The sequence below is a fragment of the Acomys russatus genome, chromosome 1 (assembly GCF_903995435.1).
Source record: "Acomys russatus chromosome 1, mAcoRus1.1, whole genome shotgun sequence".
NCBI lineage: Eukaryota > Metazoa > Chordata > Mammalia > Rodentia > Muridae > Acomys > Acomys russatus.
In genome coordinates this window covers 46,496,935-46,523,012 of record NC_067137.1, presented here as the reverse complement: position 1 = coordinate 46,523,012, position 26,078 = coordinate 46,496,935, and the positions used below count along the sequence as shown (strand labels likewise).

General features: G+C 45.1%; 1 protein-coding gene across 12 annotated transcripts in view; it reads right to left on the bottom strand.

Moving 5' to 3' along the window:
• Atxn7l1 (ataxin 7 like 1) overlaps window positions 1-26,078 on the bottom strand; it is a 228,262-nt gene that overhangs the window by 172,980 nt on the left and 29,204 nt on the right. The gene's annotated exons all lie outside the window — the stretch shown is intronic.

Below are 26,078 nucleotides of genomic sequence, written 5' to 3'. Positions count from 1 at the left end.
CCTGCTCTGTAAGACAGGTTTTGACAAATAGTTGTGACACTCAACTCTGAACAGGGCAAAGCTCTCTGGGTACTAAAGGTCTGCTTCCTGTCGCTGTCTGATACTGATTTGAGGCCCTGGGTAAGTCCCTTAACCTTGAAATTTTCAATATAATAAAGGGGCCAGTGAATGAAAAACTCATTTTTTAAATTGTGGTTAGAAACTCCCTGTAATCTGAGATGGCAATAAACAGTGTATAGTGCATTCTTCAGCAGACGCAGTTGTAGAAGATTGTCCTAGAACTCTCCCGTTGTACACAACTGAACTGCACCCACGTGTGGCAATTCATAGTTCCCTTCTTCACAGCTCCCTGGAAATCTCTGTTCTACCTCCTGCTCCTGTGAATTTGAGAACTTTAGATACCTGACATGACAGAATTATAATTCAGTATTTGACCGTCTGTGACTGGCTCATTTCACTTAGCACAATGCCTTCTGGGTCCAAGCACCCTACATCCTTAGAACACACTTGCATGACATTTCCTGTCTGTATGGTAACATATATATTATTATTTTATTTAACTAACCTTTAATAAAATGGTACGTGAGCAGAAATATGATGGAGAGGTGGCCAGCCACCCAGCAGGAGTATACACAGGGGTATAAAGAGGTACAGAGCCTACACTGTTAATGTGAAGATTCTAGGGAGAGACTTTAGGAGCTGTAAGGCAGAGTGGCTGGCCAGAGAACACAAGAGCTGAGTATGGGTGGCACACACCTATAATCATATGAGGAGGCTGAGGCAGCAGGATTGTGAGCTTTAGGCCACTCTAGGCTACATACTGAGTGAGTGCAAGCCCAACTTGAATTAGTGGCAAGACCCTGTCTCAAAAAAACCCAAGCAAAAGAGACAAGTCACAGATGCCAAAGTACACAGCCAGGATGGAATGGACCAAGGACAAGGGTAACAACTCTGCCTGGCATGGGAAGACATGTGGCGTCTTATGTAACAAGGTGGCATGATCTCATGGCTAGGCTTGGTGGTCCTTTGTAACTGGAATCAGGGTAGCAGAGGTGGAGTTGGGAGAAGTGGCCAGGTTTGGATTTGACCCTGTAGTTATTGGCAGCAGAGTATTTGAGTGCACTGGATGGGAGAGGGGGCACAAAAAAAACATTGGGAGCCATGCACACTGCGGTAGATTTCATCAGGAGACCTCTAGGAAAGACATGGCTATCAACTGGCCTGGAATGGCTGCAGGAATTACTGAACCCCTCCCCAGTGATTTGTTTAAAAATCCTATCCCTGGCCCCTGTGAATATAGAGCCAGCATCCTTGAACTCACAATCCTTCTTTCCTCTGCCTCCAAACTGGCCAGGCTGGGACCACCAGTGCGCACTGCTTACTTGGAAATGGTCTCTTTTAAGAAGTGACAGCAGTGAGATGGTTATCCGTAGAAACCCTAACCTAACATGACTGCTGCTCTTCTACGAAAAGGAGAGACAGGTATGCATGAGAGAAGGCACCGTGGACACATGAGGGAGAATAATACCACGTGAGGAAGAAGGCAGACACCGGAGTGAAGCGCCTTCTGACAAGGAGGACTGCGGACAATACCACCCCAGGGGTGGACAGGCACAGCCTCTCAGCATCCTTTAGGGAGAGCAGGCCTCATCAGTTTGGACTTTTCCCTTCCAGAGCTGCTGAGAGAACAGTTCTGTGATTGCAGCCAGCCATTTGTGGCATTTTGTTAGGGCATCCCCAACAGACACAGTGCAGGCAAGCAAAGGCTTTGATGTGCTCAGTAGGGAGGTGTCCTGTAGGCAGTGGGATGGGTTCCTGAGCTCAGGATGAGAAGCACGGGCTGCTGACAGAAATTTGGGGCATGTGTGAAAAACAGGCCATGTTTAAAGTTGTGGTACTGGTTGGGACCAGCAAGAGAGGGAAAGCCTGGGGCTCTCCAAAGTGGAAACCAAAGAAATGAGATAGATCTAATATATCCCAGGCTGCAATGCAGGAGGACACTCAGCCAGCAGACCCCTGGGGCCTGCACGCCTCTGTGGCTCCCCCTCCTCCCGGCCTTCCCCAGCATCCTGTCCTGCTCACCACACAATTGCTCTGGCTGGACCATTCAACCTAACACAGGTCACAGCCATTACTCCTTGTATTTGGGCCCAGTGCCTCTTCCAGTGGTACCCTTCTCCTCCTTGCTTGCTGTATCTCAGCCCAGGCAGAGGAGAGGGCCCTGTTCCACTCCAGTCCTGCATCCCTGTTTGTCTGCAACCCACCCCCACCCCCACCTCATCCACCCCACCCCACCCCACCCTCAGCACAGCGCTTTGGCACATGGCAGGCTCTCAACAAGCATTTGCCAAAATTAATGAACCAGTGACTCAATGACTTGCCAGGAGCCTCTTCGGGCCATCATAACTGACCTGTCTAAACACTAAGCTTCGAGCCAACTAAAGCGTAAAAACTTACAACGTTTCTTAAGCTGTGCATCTCTTCTTGTACTTGTTCAATTGACTTTAAACTCTCAACAATGGGATTTACATATTTTCCCTTGACCTTTTCTTCTGACCTGCATAACATGGGAGGAATGAGATGGCTGCGAGTCTTGGTTCTGTCGATTTAGGCTGGTGAAGCTCTGCTGTCACAGACTGGTACAAACATGCCATCAGCTATTGCTAATAAAACCTCTAAAAGTAACGGGGCAGGAAAGACTCCTGCAGTGTTCCACAGAGCTGTCCCTCACACCCTTCCATTCCATATACATGCCTGGCATTGCTTTAACTGTCAGGGATTTATGGGTGAACACAGAAAGATAAGATCTGTCTGTTACAATCTAGATATAAAATGGCTCCAAAAGCTCATGTGCTGACAGCTTGGCCCTAACTGGTAAGGCTATTGAGATCATAACGGCAATAAGCTTATCAATGAGTGAAGCAATTGATGGATTTATAGATGAATGAACAGTAGGAGATAGGGCCTGGTTGGGAAAAGTAGGTCCCTTGGAGCATCGTGTCTGAAGGGGGCAGATCTTGTCCAGGATCTCTCGTTTCCACTTCTTTCCTTTCCTTTCCTCTCAGTCGCCAGGCAGCATCTCTAACCTACTATGCCTTTCTCATGATGCACAACCAAGCGACCATAGGCTGAAACTTTTGAAACCATGAGCCAAAAAACAAACCTTTCTTCTTTTAGGTTGATTTCTCTCAGGCATTTTGTCACAGTAATGGAATGCTAATGAGCACACAGTTTTACCTGGACTACAGTCAGGGGCAACCTTCCAGCCTGTCACACATCTATCTGCCTGCATGGCTTATATGCACCGACTCCATGAGGCTTTCGCTAAAATACCTTTCTCAAACCAGGTACTAACTGTATCACATTCCCTGAGCTGCCAGCAGAGAGTCTCTGAGACAGCAAATGGTACCTCTTCTGTTGTAAAAAAAACAAAAAACCAAACCAAAACAAACAACAACAACAAAAACCTCCTAGTAATCCCAGGAGGCTCCTGCGGATCATCCATCCCTTTGACTTGTCGTTTCAGTAGTGTAGACTGGACACCTCTAAATCCTGAGATGAAGACATCAGACCTTTTGTGATAGGAATTTAAAATGGGACGGTACACCACTGAAAAAGAAAAGCTTGGAAGAGGAAAAACACTCTAGTAAGGTAATTTGTTTTTCCCTCCAGGGTCCAAAGATGAGGGATTTGAAGGCCCGGACACATTCAGATTCAGTAGAATAAAGTCACATTATATTTACAGATGCTTTTAGGTCTTCATTCCCTCTGACTTGCTCTGGAGGTTGGTTTTTTATTGTTGTTTATTTGCTTTAATTTTCCCCTCTGTTTTTTTACCCCCTCCTGTACTTCAGCGATTCATTAACTCCAAAGCTCAGAAATCTTTTAAAACACATACATGAAAGGTTTCAAAAATAGTAAAAGAACAAAAGACTGAGGAGGGGAGGACCAGTGGGGGGTTAGGGGGGCTGGCAGCACTGCAGTTTCTTTTATTTATTTAATGCATAGTGAGTTTACTTACTTATTTTTGAGACAGGGTCTACTGTGTAGACCAAGTCGACCTTGAATTCAGAGAGGGACTGGGATTAAAGGCGTGTACCACTACACCCAGCTTCCTTGAAAAGTCTAAAAGATAACATTTTAATTTGTCTCACCTTCTCATGGCTAGACATTGAGAAAAGATCCCGAAAGTTTGATGTAAAAATAAATTCTTTAAATAAGAAGCAAATGTTCTGAACAGCCTCTTCCTGGGGTTTCGTATTTATTACTCTGCTTCAGAGAAATTGCCAGTCGGGAACAATCAGTTCGCAGGCCTGTTACAAAAGATCATTTACTGGGAAATCTAAGGAACAGGGTGGCTGCTAAAAGGAGGTAGGGGGTTGTGGGTGGGGCTGGCTGACTCTAGGAGAGGGGCTCTGGACGTTCGACCTGTATTCAGTCCTCATCTCACAACTGTCTGGGGTGGAGGGACGTAACATCAAGGTGTGTGTGTGTGTGTGTGTGTGTGTGTGTGAGAGAGAGAGAGAGAGAGAGAGCGAGAGAGAGAGAGAGAGAGAGAGAGAGAGAGAGAGAGAGAGAGAGAGAGAGAGACTTTCAGCAAGCTGCCTCCTTACGTCTGCAGAAGAGGAAAGGCACAGCAGGTTCAGGGTCAGCACCACAGCAACCCAGGATCCTTTCCCCTAGTTGCTCAGGAAAAGGTATGCACGCTGCAGGGTGACTTTCTGCCTCTTACATGTGGTTTCCCCTGAAATGTACTATGTTGAGCTTGTTTCATTTTTTAAATTTTTTAATGGAAAGGCAGTGATCTTATAAATCTCCAGAGAGAAAACCACAACTCAAAATGGCAATAAAGTGCTACTTTTGAATTTAATTAATTTTGCGATTTTCTGTGTGGGAGTGGTGTGCATGTGTGTATATGAATATTCGCATGTGTGTGGGTATGTGTAGAGGCCCTAGGTGGTTTCAGGAATCACCCTTAATCCCACGTCCACCGTACTCATTGAGGCAGGGTCTCTCAATCAAACCTAGAGCTTGTGGATATGGCAATCTTGCTAGCTAGCTTGCTCTGAAGATCCCCTGGTCTCTGCCTCTGGGAACTGGGATTATAGGCAGGCCCCTGCACCCAGATGGCATTTGCACAGGCTCTTGGGGAACCAAGCTCCAATCACCACACTGTGCTTAGTCACTGAGCCATCTCCAGGCCTGCCTTCAGATTTTAGATGTCAAGTTTTCAAATTCTGTACGACTCCCCAAGCCACTTTGAGCTCCATGTGGCCTCTAAAAATTTACCTCCTGTGCACCTTCCCAAGAAGCTTCTGGAAGATGACCACCCCCCACCCCACAAAGGCACAAAACACCAACAAACAATGCAGCAACAAAATCAACCAACCAACCAACAACAACAACAAACCAGGACTTGGAAGCCAAAAACAAAAAACAAAAACAAACAAACAAAAAACAATCTAAGCTAGAGGCACAGCAAAGGGAATCCCAGGAAAACAAGTCGAGGCCTGAACAGAAAGACAGGAGATGCAGGGGGAGGGGCTGTCTGAACTGATAGATAAGGCAGGGATGGGAACAGTGAGTCAATGGTGGCCTTAGGCAAACCCCCATAGGTCTCCTGGAGCACTGGGGAAGAACTTGAAATGGGTAGGCAGTAAAACCAAACAATCTCTTAAAGAAAATTATTAGCTTAGAGAAAAACAGTTGAACAGTTGTACAAGCAAAGAAACGCCATCTCAGTCCAATTGTCAATTCTCTAGTGAATAATGTTTAAATCATCTTCATAGTGGAAACCCAACTACTGGGCCTGCCCGATGTGACATGGCTGTGGGAAGGCGGGGAGGGGAGAAGAGGGTGTGTGTTCAAAGGGGCCCAGTCCTTCTCACCAGGAGTCAGTAGGCAACACTTAAAAACCAATAAACCAGGACCGCACACAAGACAGCTGACTGAGGGCAATGATTTGGAAGAAAAAAGCAAAGGAGTTCAAAGAGATTCCCCTGGGAAGTGAGGCTCGGGCTGAGAAAGACCACTGCTACTTGACTTTTAATCTATGTTTTTATAAAACGGATAAAAAGAAAATGTAATTTAAAAATGAAAGCATTGTCTTGAAATTTTAATATAAAAATCTTTCAGTTGGGAAATGAGGGAATCAAGCCAAAGGTAGAGAAATAAGAAACATGATGAATTCTTTAGCACCCCAAACTTCCCAGCATAGCACTCCCGAAGCGCCTCACCCCTCCACTTGCAGGAGGCCTGGTCTAATTACGGCCTTCAGGAGGCATTTTGCCACTGAGGCAGTCCCATCACTGCCACCCTCAAAGCCTCTGAGCACAAGCAGCGGCCTCACATGGGAAGAATGTTTTGAGACTTGTCCTGCTTCCAGCTGTGATGTTTTGGAATGTTTGATTCCTAAGCGATGGGGAAAGGGAAGTCACAGACTTCAGGAAGCTCACAGTGTGGGAGACACAGGGTGGGATGCAGGGTATCAGGGTGAGATGCATTGAGGACAAATGTCAAAAATAAGGACCACTGGTAGGTTGGGATCTGGGACACTGGTGAGTTCACAGTGAAAGTCTACAGAAGAGGGGCCCAGAAAGAGTGTGTGAAGAGCTTAGAGCCCTGTTAGGGCTAGTCATAAATGGCAACTCTCACTTCCTACTGGGAAAGTGTTAAATGGTACCCATGTTAACTCTTTGATTTCCAGGACCTGAGAACAAATTTATTTTGGTCACCTCCCTGATGTATTTAGAGACACTAATGAGAGCAGAAAATAAACATCACTTGATTGGGGCGGGGGGGAAGGATATCAATACGCACTCATTATTGCTACTTATTGTTGATAAAGTAAAAAGCAATTTCATTAAGCTGGGTATAAAAAAAATTCAAAATAAAATCTCAAGCTAGGCTTGGTGGTACACATCTTTAATCCTAACACTCAGAGTTAGGGATAGGGAGTCAGAGGCAGGAGGATCTCTGCGAGTTAGAGATCAGCCTGGTCTACATAGTGAGTTCCAGAGGCCAGCTAGAATTACACAGCGAAACACACACACACACACACACACAATGGTGCCACATCTCTGACTCCAAGGCTGGCCTGGTGTGCAGAGCAAGTTCCAGGACAGCCAGAGCTACGCAGAGAAACCCCATCTTGAAAAACAAACTTAAAAAGAACATGTAATGGCTCAGTACGTGAAGGCTGCCAAGCCTCATGGCCTGAGTTTGATCTTCCAAACCCAGAAGGTAGAAGGGGAGCGCTGACTCCTGTATGCTATGCTCTGACCTACCATATGCACACACACATCACATACAAATACACTCACACTAAGTACATACAATTGAACATTTTTAAATAGTGAAGCAATTGGGCTTGCAGATGGCTAGATGCTAGATGCAAACCACATGAAAACAGGCGTACCATTCAGTGTGAAGGGAAATAAACTGATGTTTGCCCTATTCTATTCTATTCTATTCTATTCTAGTAATTCCTGGATGTTATGTTTCTGGAGGTTGAAAAGTCACACTAAGTTAAACAAGAGCACACTCTTGTCTTAGGATATGCCCACTGAAGTAACCGGAAAAGAACCAGGAAGAATGTAGCCATACTTCAGAAAAGCAGTATGCATGACCACCAAAGATATATATCTGGATATATCTGGATCTCTCTGCCCCTGTTCCTCACCCATCCCAAGACTAACCAATAAAGGCAATGAAACAAGCTAATAACAGCTGGATTTTGGTAAAGGCAAGAGGGTGCTCTGTGTTCTGTTCTTGGTAAAGAAAAAGTTAAAGATGACAAAAAGAGGATGAATGAATGCTTGGTATCTCAGGGGAAGCCAGGAGAAAATGACACTCACAAACATCTCCCAAACCCTGAATTTGTGCTGGAAATCCCTTAGAACCAGTAAGACTGCCCCCAGAACAGGCAATATGAAAGAAAAGAAAACTTCTTTCTCGGGGGTGGGGGGGTGAAGGGTGGGGGGTGGGTGGGAAGGGTGGGGCAAATTCAAGGCTGAATGTCCTGTTTGCATAACACAGCTTTAGCTGGAACTAAATGAACCTTCCATCCACTTACCAACTTCACAGTAGTTACGGAAAGGGGTCTTTAAAGGCTTGGCCAGTCTTGGATAAGTTTCGAAAACAAAGTATGCATACAGGCTACATAGAGGCCAGCAAAGGCTGGGGACAAAGCTGCAGAAACAACTACAATTGTAGGGAGGGGAAACACTTCAACTAAAACGTGGGGTGCCAAACCAGCTGGGACTGCAAAATACTGCAGCTAGGAATGGCTGCCAGGATTTACCCTTATTACTAAACTTGAGGTGGGGGGGGGGGGGTAAAGAAATCTTTACACTGAGTTTAACCTGTCATTTAAATTTCAGGTCCCTTGTTTTGGGGAAAGTAGACTGATCACCAGGAGAGGCTCAAAGTGGCCTGGAGGTGACTGTGCCTCCTGAGTGTGCACATTTGCTTTAAGAAGTGTTCTGTATTCAGGCTAGCTTTTTGTTTATTTATTTTATTTTAATCTTACTTTATCTGTATAATATCTGGTCTGTCTATCTATGTGTGTGCCTGGTGCCTGTGGAGCATATCCAGAAGAGCATATCCAAACCACTGGAACTAAAACTACAAATGTTTGTGAGCCACTACATGGTTGCTGGGGACTGAACCTGGGTCCTCTGGAAGAGCAGCACTCTTGACTGCTGAGCCATCCTTCTAGTCCCTGGGTTAACTTTTTATTTTTTATTTTTTAAAGACAAATCTATATCTGTTGGATGTTTAACAATAAAAATATGATTTAAAATTAAAGAAGGGCAAAAATGCATCGACTTGTCCTTGCATTCAGTGAGAAAAATGTATGTCGCAGTCAGATGTCCTCTATTCGTGTAAAATAGAAGACTGAAGGTCACAGAAACTGAAGCTTTTCGAACTGATGTTTGAAAAAAACTTCTCACAATGTGCACCCTGTCAGATACTGGGAGAGTGACAGCTTAGTGTCTTCAAGATAGAACAAAGGGCCCTGGAGGCAGCAGGGCACAAGGCCCTCTGGGTTCTGCGAGCGGAAGAAGGTGCACATGTTGGAGAGAGACTGTAGCTGGCCCTGTAAAGAAGCCAAGACATAGAAGGACAGACAGGCAGAACATTCCCAGCACCAAAAAGACCAGGCATTCCAGCATCTCCCTTTGACATCTCTCTCCTGCTGTGCTGCAGATGTGACAGACTAACACTTTCTGGCTTTCTTGCCTTGAGAGGGGAGGGGCTTGGTTTTCCACAATAGGACACCCTAACATACTCCTTGCTTCGGCCTTATTGACCTGGCAATGCAGTGGGAGTCTGCCTTCTAAACTCAGTGCAATGACTGGCTTGGGATTCTAAACTCGGCCTCTTCTTTGACTAGATTATATAGAAATTAGAACTCGGGTTATAGGCAGAAGAACAGAGCGCTTATAGGCAGAGGTGCTGGAGGCAGAAGCATCTGCATTCAAATGGTTCAGTTTCCTTAATCCTGCAACCTCTGAGCATCAAGTGAGCTTGTTCTTGGTACATACCTAGGGCAAGATGGCTTCAAGTGAAGCGCTCAATACAGTTCACTGTGATTATTGCTACTGTCCTCATGGCACTTTTATTAACAGCTACTTGGAACATCTTATTTTCCCCCTGCATAATTAATCCTCAGCTTTGGCGGATGCCAGAAATGTAAGTTCTGCTCCATGGTGACATTGCACATACTCAAAATGTGTAAGCCCCAGACACCTTCCAGTGACCTTGCTGTAGAGCTCAGCGACTCGCCACTCCCAGCCCACGGAGCTGTCTCGCTGAGAGCACTGAGCCCTTCCTGGCATTTGAGCTGTTCACAGCAAGATTCTGAAGCCTCGGGGATGATAGCGCTGCTCCTCAGCAGTGTTCCCTCTTGCAAAACCCATGAAAAGTGCATGGCAGCATGGAAACATGCTGCTCTGGACAGTAGCTACAAGTCTACTAGCTGCAGATTTGGGCGGGCCACCTTTGGGTTTTTGTTTTTCTCTGAATGGTGGTGATGTTGATGTTGGTGGTGCTATTGGTTTGGGTGGTGGTGGTGTGGGCTCCTGTTTTACCATCATACCACCATTTCTCACAAGCCTGGGGTGGTGGATCAACCCACGGAGCAGCTGGTGGCTGGGGCACGGAGGTGGCAGACTGGTCACACTATTGGGCTTGGTGTTGAGAGTTGCATGCTCAGCAGTTTATAAAAACTCCTAGCTAAAACAAGTTGACAACACATGACAACCAACTACTAGATGCCACAGACAATCAAATAAAAAGCCCAGTCTAGGAATGGGTTACATCTATGAAGATGCTGACCAGTGAGATCTCATATCCCCAAACACTACAGGCTATTGCCATCTCTTAGTTATCCTCCAGAAGTAAGTAGTAAAACCCTAAACGTGAAGACACCACATCCTTGAGATGTAGAACATAGAGAAATCAAGCTGGTACTTACTTAGAAGCTTCATTCCTATTGGCTAGATTTCACAGTGCTGGAAGGTGCTACGCAAGCTATTCAAGGAAAAAAGTAATCACCAATCTTACTCAGCTGTGAACCCTGCAAGTTACAATGATGGCTGTCTGGACAAGACATACCCACTGGTGCAATAGTGGCATGCATGTTATGGCTATAACCAACCACTTTTTGTTTGGGTCTAAGTTCTGACCCACAGAATGAAACCTATACTTGGCACCAATATCAGGGGGTCAAGAACCTATGCATAGACTCTAAGGGACAGCCCACAACTATCATTCTGTCAAATAGGCATAGTATGAAGCCAAGTCTAATGATTTATTATTATGCCCACTAATCAGTACATCTCTCAACCCTCCCCAGACAAGTCTCTTTTTTGCAGTAGCAATTAACATAGAAAAGTCACAACTAGTCAAGGTGCAGGGAATAAGAGAATGGAACGCTCAATCCTAGAAGCAACATCTAAATCACACCCTGTCCTCCTAAGGCTCAGAGATCACTGTAGCAGAGAGGGTAGGAGACTGTAAGAGACAGAGGTGGGAGATAACTACAACACAACAGTGTCTTCCAGACACAACATGGCTGTCGCATTTATGAGCTCATAGGAACCGTGACAGCATGCACAAAACCTGTGCAAGTTCAAGGCAGGCAAAATCACAGTGGTGAGAGGGGAAGTGGCACAAAGCCCCACCTAGCTTTCTTCTATCCAAGAAGCTGTCAGCAGTTGACAGCTGCTGGGACATGGACTGGCGCCACCCTCTCCCCTCCTCTCTGTCTCTCTGTCTCTGTCTCTCTCTCCCTCTCTCAAATGATTTATTTTTTAAATTTTACTTTTATGTACATTGGTGTTTTGCCTGCATGGATGCCTGTGTGTGGGTGTCAGATCCCCTAGAGGTGGCTTACAGACAGGTGTGAACTGCCTGTGAGTGCTAGGAACTGAACCTGGGTTCCCTGGAAGAGCAGCAAGTGCTCTTTCAGCCATTTCTCCAACTCTGGACTCAGTTTGGGTGCTTGTTTGTTTGTTTGTTTGTTTGTTTGTTTTTAAGGCAGATGGGCTCAGTTTTTAAGGGTATATACTGACTGTGGCCCAGTGGGTAGCCACACACCCAAGAGTACATGGGCAGCACAAATTGGACTCAGTGGGTTTTAAAAAACTAAGTAGAGGGGCTGTATGGAAATCCAATACAGGAGAAGCATCCTAAAATATAATATTATATATATAGATATAGATACAGATATAGATATAGATATAGATATAGATATGATCTAAATGGAATCATCAAAAAAACAGGGGAGACAGAGGTACCATTGGACATCTCCCATCACCAAATGAAGCCACTAGATCTGGAAATGGGTTATATTTATTCACAGGGGTCCTGTGGGACCCATGAAACAACCCAGGCTATGGCCAAGGCTGTTGGTTCCTCTCCACAAACTGATGGTAAGGTCCTATTGCTGAAGAGAACACCTAGAAAACTCTCTGAATATGGAAAATGATGCCTTCCTGGAGCCTTCACCCTTACTCACGATGCTGGAAGGTACTCTGCATGCTACCAACGGACAAAGGTTAAGTAACAGCTCAGCTAGGGGAAAACTTACACTCCTGTTCTGCTAAGGGAATGTAGCACTAAAATGACTTCTACTGATAGTTTTCTAGACTCATAGATCAGAGCCTGTTCAGCCATCATCAGAGAAGCTTCCCCCTGTAGCAGATGGGAACAAATAGAGGGACCCATAGCTGCACAATGTACAGAGTGAGAGGCCATGGAGCACTCAGTCCTAAACTGAATGTCTCCATCAAATCCCTCCCCTGGGGCCTCAGGGAACCCTCTGGAAGGGGAGACAGAAAGACTATAAGAGCCTGAAGGGGGTGAAAGGCACCACGGGAACAAGGCCCTCTGAACACAGCAAGACCAATGTCCACATGAACTCACAGAAGCTGTGGCAGTATGTACAGATCTGGGCGAGATGCGGTGTCAACGCTGAGAGAGTAAGTGGATACATGCTCTCACCCCAAACCTAGAAGCTATCTCCAATTGATAACTTCTAGCAAAGGGAAGTTTTCTCCAACAGAGTGTCACTGGGCATACACGCCCTGAAGTAGATGGCCAACACAGAACTAACTCAATGGCATTATTGGAGGTTCTTTATCTCATAATGTTTTGCCAGGGCTTTCTAAACCCACTCTAAATCTTAAAAGTCCTTTGCATATATAGTATGGTTTCTTGGTTTTTTTTGTTTGTTTGTTTGTTTAATGAGATTCTTGTGTATGTGTGTGAATGTGTTATTGGTTTTACGGTATTCCTCTGTGTGTGTGTGTGTGTGTGTGTGTGTGTGTGTGTGTGTGTGTGTGTTTGCATGTGTATGTCTCTGTGTTGTTTCATGAGATTACTATGTGTCTCTAAGTCTCTGCTTTCTTTGTTTTTTTTCTTCTATTTGTTTTAGGGCTTTTTAACCTTTTCTTCTTTGCTTGTTTTATCTTATTATTTTTTTAGATGCCAGTTTGTTTTCTAATGAGGGAGAGAAAGAAAGGGTGTGGATTCAGAAAGAAGAGTATGGGAGGAGTTGGAAGAAAGGAAACCGTAATCAGAATACATTGTGTGAAAAAAAATCTATATTTTTACACTGTGTATAAATATATATAATGTATTATATTGAAAACTTGTTTTCAATAAAAGAAAAAAGCTAACGAACTCAGTGAAGTTAGTAAAGTGATATTATAGGTAAATGCCACTAAAATTAATAAAATAGTTATAATAAAAAAATGAGTACACAAAGCTGGGCAGGTGTAGAGTGGATCTGGAAGGTGTTGGAAGTAGGAAATAAACAGGATCAAAATATACTGTATGAAATTCCAACAAATTAATTATATATATTTAAGACTCTCAGGTAAATTAGCCCATTGCACTCTCACAACCAGCCATAGAAGAAGGCAGGGCAACTCTAGTATTTTTACCATCATTTAAGAGGGGATGAGAAAACTCAGTCTTGCAGGCAGGTGGTTTGTACAACTTCCCACTGGTAACGTGTAGCCAAGACTCTTTTCTGTTCTTTCAGAGAGAGCTGTTTCTGAGTGACTGGCATCCCCCAGTATGGTCTAAACTTGTGTGTGTGCAATGCTGAAATGCAAGCCCAGGCTTCATGCATGCTAGGTAAGTGCTTTAGCACAGAGCCACATCTCCCTCCTGTAATTCTAGTTACTTCAATTTAGCTTTTAATTGTTAAAATTGATATCCACTCCTCAGCACTGCCGACAATTGTTTCATAGTATCTTTCATTATATTAGTAGAATAGAATGTGTGCACCATCTATAGTATGCAAATTTTGGGGTACCTGCGCCAGACAATTTTTGTATACAAGGGATAAAAAGAGCATGGCAGTGGGCTAGGGGTATGGCTCATTGGTTAGAGACTGATTCACATGTGTAAATTGAGGGGTTTGGATTCTCAGAACCAATGCTAAAACAAGGTGGGGTATGGTAGCCCTTCTTCAGTTCCAGCCTGGGAAGGTAAAGATGCGCTTCCAAAAACAAGCTGGCTACAATGACTAGCACTATCCGGGGCTCTGGGTTTGACTTGGGGACCCTGCTTCATTGAGTAAGGAAGATGATTCCCAACATCAGCCTTTTTGCCCTCATATGAATAGGCACGCTTCCACGTGTACCCACATGCAAACATGTATTCATACACACACACACACACACACACACACACACAGAAAAAGAAGAAGAAAAAAAGAAAAGAGTATGGAAATCATTGCTGTTGGAGAAGTCTCAAAAATTACTGGAGCTTTGTAGAGCGTCCTGTCCCTTTCCCAGCAAAACACCCTAAAAAGGTAAAGAAAAGAAAAGGAGGCCAGTGCAAAGACCATAGAGATGGGATACTAGCAAACAAACGTAGGATTCCAGAAGATGAAAGCATGGTGACTGCTGGAGCAGGATGGAGGAGACAGCACATCCACAGAAAAACCGAAGATGATGCCCCTGGGAGGCAGGGGATCTGGAGTCACTGCATTGCCCAGGGTCAAGGGGCAATTTGAAGAGCACAGTGGGCAGGTTAGGAGAGACAGGAGTGGGGCCACTCTTATGGCACTATGTCACTCGCTCCTTGCCTGTATCTGCTCCTAACGCACCTTCATCAGGAAAGAGACTTGCCTCATAGAAAATAGAAAATTTCCTTCTGGAAATGGCCTCCACACACTGATAAATGAAAACTCCCCCCAAAGAAAGACAGTGGGCCACACCTTGAAAGCACCATTGAAACACACAGAACTGTAAAGCCATTTGTAGTACCTTACTCTTAAATACACATGGCTGCAGGTTAAAGAGCTCTGAAACATTAGAGGTCCAAACTGGAAGCCAGGAGAGGAACTAGAGTGTGACTGTAGTGCCTACACAACATATGTGAAGCTGTGGGTTCCATCCCCAGGAGCTCAGGTACAGAGAGTGGGAGGCAGAAGAGAGAAGGGGGGAGAAGGAGAAAGACGGAAGGGAAGCGGCCGAGGGAGTATTAATAAAGGAATACAAAATCTACCTAATGAAAAGAAAAAAAGAAGAAAGCCATGACAACACTACTTTTCATCTCTTCAGAGCATAAGCCCAAACCAACATGCAATGTTGAGGAAAGTGGCTAAGAATGATGAAGAGCTCTTAAAAATCTGAACTATGCAGGCAAAAGAAAAGTGTCAATAACAGAAGATTTGCAAAACACAGTAGAGAAATCTTAAAACAATCAACAAGCAGGGAATAGAAAAGAGTAGGGCTAGTATCTGCAAAACAGAATTCTAGAAGAGAGAAGAGGCGGAGGTGGTTGGGGGGCGGGGTTAAAAAAATAAAAGTACATTTTCCAGAACTGGAGAATTTGCATTTCCAAATTAAATGACCCACCAGTGGAATCCTCAAACTCAAAAGAAAAGAGTCCTCACAGCACACGCTTGGGAAATTTCAGACCCACACGGATAAAGATACAATCCTGAGAGCTTGCAGGAAATGAGGAGAGTCACACAACGCCTGGCATCTCTCATTACGGGGAACACAAGAGATGAAAGACAATACAAAACAAAATGGCTTTGAAACTCTGAAGAGAAACCATTTCCAACGTTAAATATTACTCAGCCCCCAAGACCCTTTCATATTTTGAGTGCTCAAATGTGAAGTCTTTTCTACAGGATTCCTGTGGGAGAGACATGCCATCATTGGAAAAGACAGTGAGCGGAGGTAGAAGGAAGGTAGATAGATGCTCAGAGGGAAACTTCATGAGAGAGGCCCCCTGCCAAATCTACCAACACTGGAGAATGGATGGTTCAATAGATCTGATCTGCTACAGAAAAATACTGTTGGCCTCTGCCCATTCTGGTGGGCAAAATTCAAGGCAAGTCTATAGAGATCAATGCAAATAAAAAGCTAGAGGCAATTATTTTAGGATAAGCAAAAGTGTATGAAAGAGGAAGTGTAAAAGTCAATGTCTAGAGTTGACAGAGTCAATATGCATACTTCCGGCAAACGGGAGCGGATGCTCTATGGAGCGCTGCAGGAAGCATCGCCCATCCAGGTCCACACCATCCACACCTCTCTCCATCCTCTGCCAGCAGACACTCCAGGCACTTTTCAAGTGGTTTGCCCAAAACCCAGAAACCAAGTAAGTTTGGTTGTGCATTCGTTTGGGGTCTCTAACTTTCTGATTTGTATACTCGCTCAATGTTATAACCACAGACCTGTAGAGAACTGAGTCCCAGCTCTGGGCAAGAGCCAGGGAAAGGGAAGCGGGGTGGGGGAGGGAGCGTGAAAACCAAACCTCCTCCACTATGGCTCAAGATTTCTAAGTCATCTGTTACCTACCACTGATGACTTAATTCAGAAATGCTCTCACATATGAAACATAAAGTAAGTGCTATGAGAAAGCTAAAAAATGAAGAAAATGATTATCCTCGGATGGTAGAGGATAGGACTCGAAATGACTGAACAAGGAGAAAGATACTTATTAAAGATTTTGGTGTGACTTGGGTTTTTAATTACATATATAGTTGGTTGTGTTGGGGCATCCCAGTAATTCCATTATTTGGGACACTGAGGCAGGAATGTCAAAATTCAAGGTCAACTTGTGCAACACAGTGAGATCTAGGTCAGCCAGGACTACAGAGTGAGACTAGGTCTTTAAGAACTTAAACAAATAAATAAGTAAACTGCATGGGATACTTTGAAAAGTCAGTAAATGCACACATATGTGCTCAGCACATACATGTGTATGCACACACAAATTCACTAAATATTTTCTCAAGAGTACTTACAAGACAGAGACCAGAAACCTTAATGTCTGTCACTCACAAATAGCCTTTTACTGAGCAATGTGTATCTCCACACCTCAGCCGCTGACTGCCTATAAAAAAACGGGGTGGCGGGGGAGGTGTTTTCCAACTCTACAAGTTTTAATGTGCAAACTTGAGTTCTCTGTCAGGGTTGCTAATATCATCAAAACTTATTTTGAGCTGTAACTAATATTGTTAGGGTTTATGTTAGGAAAATAATTTTATTGCATATGTAATATAGATACACACACACACACACACACATATATATATATACCATACAATATATACATATATGTGTGTATATATACCATACAATATATGAATATATTATGTATGTATATATCTTCCAAATAGACACCTGGGATAAATAGTCAATAAGAGAAACTTGCAGCTTGCCAGCAAATAGAAATGTGAGCTGTGGCTGCGTTGTAGAATTATGCTGTATGGAAGGATGGCTGGGAAGAGACCCCCTTCTTGGCCACACCTGGTAAGCCTCAGCAACAACAACCAAGCAGATAGAGGACAAGTTAGAAGACAGGAAAGGAACCTCCCAGGGCACTGACAGAGCTGAATGGTAGCTAAGGCAACTGGAGAGGAAAATAAATGAGAAAGATAAAAGCTTATTGTTTTACAGAGAGATTTACAAACACTTTACCTGTAGAGGCTCAGAAGGAAGAATGCCCCTAACACAGAGGGCAAAGGGAGTGAGAAGAGAGACAGGAGGGCCCATTGAGCAAGGAGGGTCCAGAAACACACCCCGTCACCAGGACAAGCTAGCTTTGGTCTCTGCTCCAGCCAGCATCCACTGCAGAACAGCACAGGAGGGAAAAGCCACAGTGGCACTCACATTTGATTAAACAGATTCCTTCTGTTGGCTTCTGAACTTTCCAAAATAAATAGCATACTGTCTTCATGTCCAGGCAGTAAAATTCATTATTATATCATTCATTAAACATGTAAGCTATTCATTTAAAAAAAAAAGTAACCACCTTTATTACAGTAAAATAACCACTGTTCTTACGGACACAGTACTTTTTCATGTCTTTAAGATAATAATAGTAGCCGGGCGTGGTGGCGCACGCCTTTAATCCCAGCACTCGGGAGGCAGAGGCAGGTGGATCGCTGTGAGTTCGAGGCCAGCCTGGTCTACAAAGTGAGTCCCTGTCTCGAAAAAAACCAAAAAAAAAAAAAAAAAAAAAAGATAATAATAGCAATGTTTATGGAGGGCTTTGCAGACTGGCAATTGTGCCAAAAGCTTTCTGTAAAATATTTTTGTTTAATCCTTCCAATAATCCTATGAAGTAGCTTTTAAAGATCTACAATCCCTTGCCCAAAGCTCTGGGGCCCAGTGGGTTTCCCGAATCAATTTATCAGATTTCACTGAGGTGATATGTGTAGTATACAGTATGTCAAACCCAGCCACCTACGAAAATATCAGTGTATCTGCAGGGAAACACGGGGGTGGGGGAGGGGTGGGGAGGAATTCGAGAATGCAGCTCAAAATGGCCACCCTGATTTGACATGCAAGGAATTAGAGGCACAAAAGTTATATAACTTTCCCAGGAAGAAAGAGCTAGCAGGTGATAAGGCCCAGAGATGACCCCAGGCAGCCTGGGTCCCTTACTGTACTCCAGGCCACCTCCTTGCATTTGGCTTGTGTTGATACACTGCATTTTCACTATGAAAATCATTTTTAAAAAGTGTGTCCAGATCCCAGAAGACTCCTGTTGATACATCAAAGAGCCAGGTGACACCAACATTTCCCATGCCAGGAAAAGAGGGAGAAAGATAAGACAGGGGCTTGGAGCTACCTACAACAGCCTAGGTCAGATAGACCTGGGCACGCAGAGCAGGCAGGAGATGGCTGTGCGAAAGGATAGGGATGAAGGGAACACAGCCAATTCCCAGAAGCACCAAGTATGGCCAGCAAGACCGGTGGGTATGAAGGTAAACACTGAAGAGCTAATTAAGGAAAACAATGAGTTGAGTGTGGTGATACAGGTCAGTTGCTAACAGAATGTCCAGGTCCAGGCTAGTCTGGGTCACATAGTGAGTTTGAAGCTCTTCTAAGCTATATGTAAATTAAAGACCAGATTGGGTTATGTAAGACCCAGCCTGAAGCAGTCAACCAATCAATGGGAAATAATAACTATAACTGTTCGTATAGTATACAGCAAATAGTACATCCATCATTTTCAAGGACGGTCTGAGTTTGCTTTCTGTTGCTGTTAAAATACAAAACAAAACAAAACAAAATACGATGACCAGAACCAAGCCTAGAAGGGAAGGGCTTATCAGTTACAGTTCAGCATTGAGGGAGGGACACCAATGCAGGAATAAGGCGGCAGGAACTGCAGCAAGGGGTGTGGAGGAATACTGTTTACCGGCTTACTCTCCACCGTCTCTACACAGCCCCAGGCCCACTTGTGCAGGTATGGCGCTATTCATAGTGGGATGGAACCTCCCGCCATGAGACAGCAACCAAGAAAACGCTCACAGGCCCATTTGATCTAGGGCAGTGGTTCTCAGCCTTCCTAACGCTGTGACCCTTTAACGCAGTTCCTTATGTTGTGGTGACCCCCAACCATAAAGTTATTTTGGTCGCTACATCATAACTGTAATTGTGCTACTATTCTGAATTGTAATGTAACTATCTGATATGTGGCCCCTGTGAAAGGGTTGTTCCAAAGGGGTGGCAACCCACAGGTGGAGGACCACTGATCAAGGGCTCCGCAATTCCTCAGTCTCGGTTCTCTTTCTCCCAGGTGGCTCTGCATTGTATCAAGGTGACGTCTGGCTGAAGCTCTGACAAGGGAGAAACTATTATTATTTGTAGCAGGAAGCAAAAATTCACAGGGTTCAGAGCTCATCAGATGCACAACCCAGAGGGAAGGAAGAGCCAGAGGGACAAACAGATGGAGCGCAGAGGCCAGAGAGCTCCCTGAGAGGACATCTTGTGTGCGAGGCCTGCTTCACACGCAAGGAGGCCCCGATTTCCTATGGAGATACTAATCTTTGAGGGGTTAATGCCTTTGACAAGAGTAAATGAAAAGAGAATTTAAATATCAGCTAAGTTCTCTTATTTGCTTTTTCTCTAGGGAAGATGAACAAATAGGTAGTTCCCAATCTGTGATTCAGAAAAGGCAATCAATGCCTTTGACATGCTCAGGTCTCAAACAGCAAAGGCAAAGCAGCCATTTCCCACTCAGAGAGACAGCGATGTACAACATGGAGGAGGGGGAGAGGTGGCAATCTTATGGTAATTCAATAAGCAGATACAAATACCCACAAACACACAAGCATTGAGAGGATCCACACTTCTGCCAGCTTCCCCATCTTCAACATAAGCCCAAATCAAATCAGAGACCTCAGTGCATGTCACCAAACCACATTTACTGAAGTAAATGAAGTAAGGCTATTTCCATGACAGAAAACAACAGCTTCCTCTCAGAAACTGGCCAAAGACACATGATATACATGCATGCACACAATACACTGGATGGTACAGTGACCTAGGGGTCCTCTCTGGAAAATAAGGGGTGGATGGAGGCATGGGCACTATCTGCTCCATCAGGTGAGGAGAGAAACAAGATCCATGAGGAGGCTGTGAAAAAGCTCCAGGTGTTCCTCTGGAATGAAAAGCCTACATAAGAGAAAACACAAAAGGTTCTTGTCCCCAAGAGCATGCCAAGTGCCTTACCCAAAGCCAGCAGTTGTAGGCATTACCTCAACTTTCCCAACACCTCAGCTGCAGTCCCTGACCAAATCATGTCAAAAAGGAGAAGAAGCGCCAGGAGTGATGCTGGCAGCTGAGCCCCTCACTGAAGCCTCTTATGCAGAGGTGGAGGAGAGGACTGTGGGACTGCCAGGAGATTGATGGCTCACTTCCCTGTACTCCTCACCTTCAACATGTGCTCCCTGTTTCCCTATTGTATCAACTGGGCCTTTCCTTAAATCATTCTTTGAGAAGTTGTCCTATGTTGCAGGTAACACCACCACCAATGACGATGACGGCTTTGAAAACTGCTGTCTCATATCTGTGCTGTGTCTTGCTTTGTTACTACAAAAGGGTTTTATTTTTCCCCACTGCCAATCCCTGCCCCTGGGGGCATGGAGCATCATGCATGGAACAGGATAGATGCCACCATGTGGGAAATGTCAAACATACCTAAAGCATGATTTTCATGATTTGGCAATAAGAGATAAGATCTGAGCCCATAGAGCAGCCCTGGTCAACACAATGAGTCAACAGCAAGCAATTCGGGAACAAATTCCTGCATTCTTACAGGCCTGTGGGAAGATTCCTATGCAAAGACTCTTGGCCATAAACCAGCAGGTCGATCTTCACGAAGCTGCGAGGAAGCCACGTTCCTGTGTCCACATAGAGAGACCAAGCAGGGTGGCAAACAATTGTAGTACCAAGGCAAGGGTCCTGTCCAGAAGCTCTGGAAACAAGGGATTCATAATCCCAGCCTTGTCTTCACAGAGCAGTAAACATTTTAATGGGCAAGGTTCACAGAGCTGTGCCTCGGAAGCAGCTTCTAGTCCTCCCAGACATCTTCTAGTTCAGGGACTCTCAAGCTGGCCTCTTGGGAGCTCTGTAGTACCTCAAAAGAATCTCAGTTGTCATTCAAGGGCGGCCTGACCCTCAGCATTCAATCAGTGCAGCCCCTCCTCCTTTGTTCTGAGTCTTTGTGTACGACTTGAATGAAGAATGAGGCAAAGTGACTCATGCCTGAGATCCTGGCACTTAGGAGGCTGAGAAAGGATTGCTGAGAGTTTGAAGACAGCTAGGATACACAGCGAGTTCAAGGCTAGCTTGAGTGACAGACGAAGACTTGTTTCAACCTTCTATCCCGCTCCACTCAAAGAATGAGGTGCCAGCCCAGAGAGGGAGAGAGTATAGATTGTACACTGTCACACAGCTCGTTCATGATTGAGCTCAGGTTTACCTGCCCTGACTCCACCCTGGTTGCACAAAGGATTCTGCTTCAGCTAAGCTGAGAAATGGGAGGGCTGTTTGGTTTCATCACTAGGGAGAGCGCTGAGGGAACATCAGGACATGCTGCGGGTCTCCTAAATTGATCTGCAAAACTCTTGGGTGATTTAAAATGCCTGGAAAGCAATCTGTCGTGGAATGCTGCTTCCAAATTTCCGATTTCCAATTCTGTAAGCTGAGCTGAGCAACAAGTGAACAAAGTTGCTCTTGAAAGACACTCATGTTGCAAGGGCTGTGGCCTAGGAAGCATGGAAAATGTTTGAGGCATTTGGGTATAAGCGTAGCAGGCTGATTGCCTTTTCTCTCTTCTCTCCTAATACCCAACTAGCATCCAAACTGTGCTAAAAAGTCATAAATGGTCAGAACAATGCGACCAGACCCAGTCGATGTGGGTAACATTCTGACACATGGTAAATGACACTGGGAAAGGAGGAGGGGGCAGAGACCCAGGCTGATCTGAGCCCCCAAATCCCAAGAAGACCCAAGATGGGAGGCACAGGCTATCATTGAAAACAGATTTTGGGCAGCCAGAGACAGGAAACTTAGTGTAAGGTCTATGCCCTCACACCCCTCACATTATTTCCCACAAAGGCCTGGAGAAGTAGGAGTTGCTTAAGGACAGACTCACGATGACAGGGCCAACATGCTCCAGCTGTAACATGTGGTTATCAGTCTACAAGCCCAGGACCGGTGTGATGAGAAACGGCCACGAAACCACTAGAAGGTAAAGTACTGGCAGTTTCGGGGAAAGAGGATCTTTCCACGAAACAGATCAGAAAAGTAGAGCTCTACACCCTAGGGTTGCCTAATGTACCATCAAAACTCATGTCATGACAGCCGCTGACCTCATCAGTATCAAAGTACAGAACTGGGAACATAACAGTTTGTTTGCTGTGGAAATTATCTTCAGCACGGGGCTAGACGTGATTCCCCACACTGACTACCCTTCCAAAGCATCCCCGTGATTCTGAACTCAAAAACGCAACTGGTGGAAAGGACCAGCTCCAGCATTCTCTGTGCAAATCGTCATCCAGCCTCAATTTCCTAAGAACCAAGGGTTATCAACTCCATTTACTCCCTCCCTTCCCTGTCTCACTTAATGCCACCATCACTCACCCCACTGCTTGCACCAAGAAACCTGAGCCATCTCGACACTACTCTGTCTCATACATGCCACCTTCAGTCCACAGGAAGGAGCCCAGCTCCACCACCATGGATGCCCTTTAGAACACAGAGCTCCACTCAAAGAAAGAATAACCAGGCTACCAAGATAAGACTTGATAGCCTATGACCACATAGTGGGGGAGGAGGTCCCCCTCAGTCACAGACCTAGGGGAGGGAAATAGGATGAAAACAGGATGGAGGGAGGAATAGAAGGACACAAGTGATGGGATAACAACTGAGTTGTAATCTGAATAAATTAATTAAAAAAAAAAAACCCAGAGCTCCAAGTGACTGCTCAGGATATCACCGAATGGACGTATCACATTGCTTTAACTAATCGACTAATCGATCTATGGGCCTATAGACTTTTCCACCGTGAAAAAAAAAAAAAAAAAGATTTATTTGTATTTTATATGTGAGTGTTTTGCTCAAATATATGTTCGTGTACTGTACCTATGTGTGGTGCCCTTGGAGCCCAGAAGAAGGATTCCTTGGAACTGGAACCATGAATATTTGTGAGCCACCGTGTGGGTGCTGGGGATTGAACCTGTGTCCTCTAGAAAAGCAGGCAGTATTCTTAACTGCTGAGGTGGCTCCCTAACCCCATCTTTCCCACTTTTAGCGAAAGTAGAGTACTGAAAATCCTTGTCTACAAGCCTGTGTGCACACATATATTCATTACTACAGTGTCCCCAGAGGGACAATCATCACAGCCATGTATCCTAACAAACACCCTCAGAGGTACAAATGGACAACTGCTTTCTTGGATGGTGGCCACTAAAAGTTTCTTCCTACTGTCAGGTGAGTCTGCGCATTTCTTCTAGGAGATAAACTGCTTCCATCTTCTCTGCTGCCAAGTGCAGGCAGGGCTGAACACACTGCAGGCTCTCAGAACAGTATTCTGAGTTATGTTGAAGGGACATAAGAAGAACTGAGGAAACTAGTGCCAAGCACTCTTCCTCATGGGAACACTGAGGCTGCCCCTCCATAGAGGAGCCACGTGGAGAGGCTATACAGCAAAGAGGAAAAGGTCAGCGGCAAGACAGAACTCATCCAGCTAGCAACCATGCCACTGAGAACCTGGGGACAGTTCTCCTTGGGGCCAGGGTGTCTTCCAGGCTAACTGGTTTTTGATTTCCAAAACAATGGAACATGTTTGTAACCTTTGAAGGGATAAGGCCAAAGACTGCTTTCACCTGGGACAAAGCTTACAATCCTTGCCACAGTCAAATTCAATTAGTGTTGGTAGAAGGAGGCTAAGGAGGGATGCTGAGGAACTGAGCAAGATGCAGAACAGAGGGCAACACAGCCTGAAGCCCATGCAGGCCAAGCAGACCCTTCTCTTAACTGGTTCCATGCTCCTCTGGACACTGTGTATATGCTTTTCAAATGTAAACATTTGAAGCAGGCATGGAGGCTTACACCTGCACTCCCAGCACTAAGGCAGGATACTTTGGAATTGGGAGGCTAGGAAGGGCATGGAGTCATGCATATCATTGAAAAGACACGCATGTCATTGAAGCAGTAGCTGAGATCTACATCATGATCTGCAGGCAGAGAGAGAGAGAGAGAGAGAGAGAGACAGATAGACAGACAGACAGACACTGGGCCTCGCATGGGCTTTGAAAACCTCAAAGTTCACCCCCAGGGACCCACTTCTTCCAACAAGGCCACACCTCTTAATCTTCTAATCCTTTCAAATAGACCTACTCCCTGGTGAGTAAGCATTCAAATATATGAGCCTATGGGGCCATTCTTATTCAAACCACCACAAGATTTAACAAGTATCATCCTTATTTATCAAAAACTTTAAGAGGGCAGAATAACAGAAAAGCCCTCAGAACTTCCTGAAAGGGTTGAAAGTATCAGGCAGGGAGGAAATGTATGAAGAACAAGATTTAGTCTGAGAAGTGACCTGAGTAATCCCTGCTAAGAGGATAGGGGACTGGCTAACAGGGCACCCTCAAGCCAAGTCAAAGAAAGGAAGTGACGTGACACAGAGGGCAAGACCTGGAGGGTTAGAGAGGAAGGAAGGGAAGTGACTTTTGGTCAGAGTGTGGAGGGAGCAAGTATTTCCAAGTCTTAAAAACCAAAATGGAAATGGAGGTTCAGAAATTCAGGAAGACCCACTGAGACGGGAGCTGAAAGCCAAGGACTGTCCACAAGTCCCTGTCCACTTCCTTGCCCTGATACCCAGTAACATGAAATTCCTTCGGAGGTGCCTACTGAATCCTGATATCACAGTGAGATGACATTACCTGAAAGGATGCCTGAGCCAAAGACACTACCCCAGACTCCAATCCCCCAAAAAAGGGTCAGAAAAGAGTCACTTGGCAAAGATGCACCCCTCCCAGAATCTACATTTGATGACTGGAGAAAGCTGAGAAGCGACTGGAAGTATGACTAACTGTAATCCAGGAAGACTTTAGGACTCACTGGTACATTGCTTTAGATAAAACACAGGGCCCTGGGTTTGACCCTTAGCAGGAGGGAGGGAGGGAGGGAGGGAGGGACAGAGAGAGGGAGGGGGGAAAGAAAGGGGAGAGATGAGGGGCGCTAGACCCTGTGGACCTATGCCCATCGTCTGCCTCTCCAGAGAATAGCACCACACATGAGCGATTGCTCTCGCTGGAGCGGGTCCTAAAACCAAGAGTTGGGCGGCAAAGTGTTTTGCAAAGACTGAAGCAAGTCTTCTCCCTCCAGCCTCCAGCAATGGAGAAGGAAAGGAAAGCTGGAAAGGAATGCTGCCATTTGCAAATCAATAACTTCCCCTGGCAGGGTAGACTATACAGAGCAATGTGCGACCAAGAGTCCCCAAATGGTTCAGTTTTCCAACATAATCCCGCCCTCCAAGAAGCCGACGAGAAATAACAAGGCCTCTTGGCTGTGTCTGCCGGTGCCGGTGCCGGTGCCACTCTGAGGGCAGCTGTCTTTCCTTCCTTCCTTTCTTTTTTTCCTCCCTTTTGATGGAAAATCAAAAGGTTTCAGCAGAGCCTGCTGCAGAAGCAGATGATGTCCTCGACATTTTACCGCTTCCTACTTTCCCCGCTATTTGCATAAGGGTTGTTAGGAAAATACCTACACCAGAAGAGATCGCTTCCATGGAAAAAG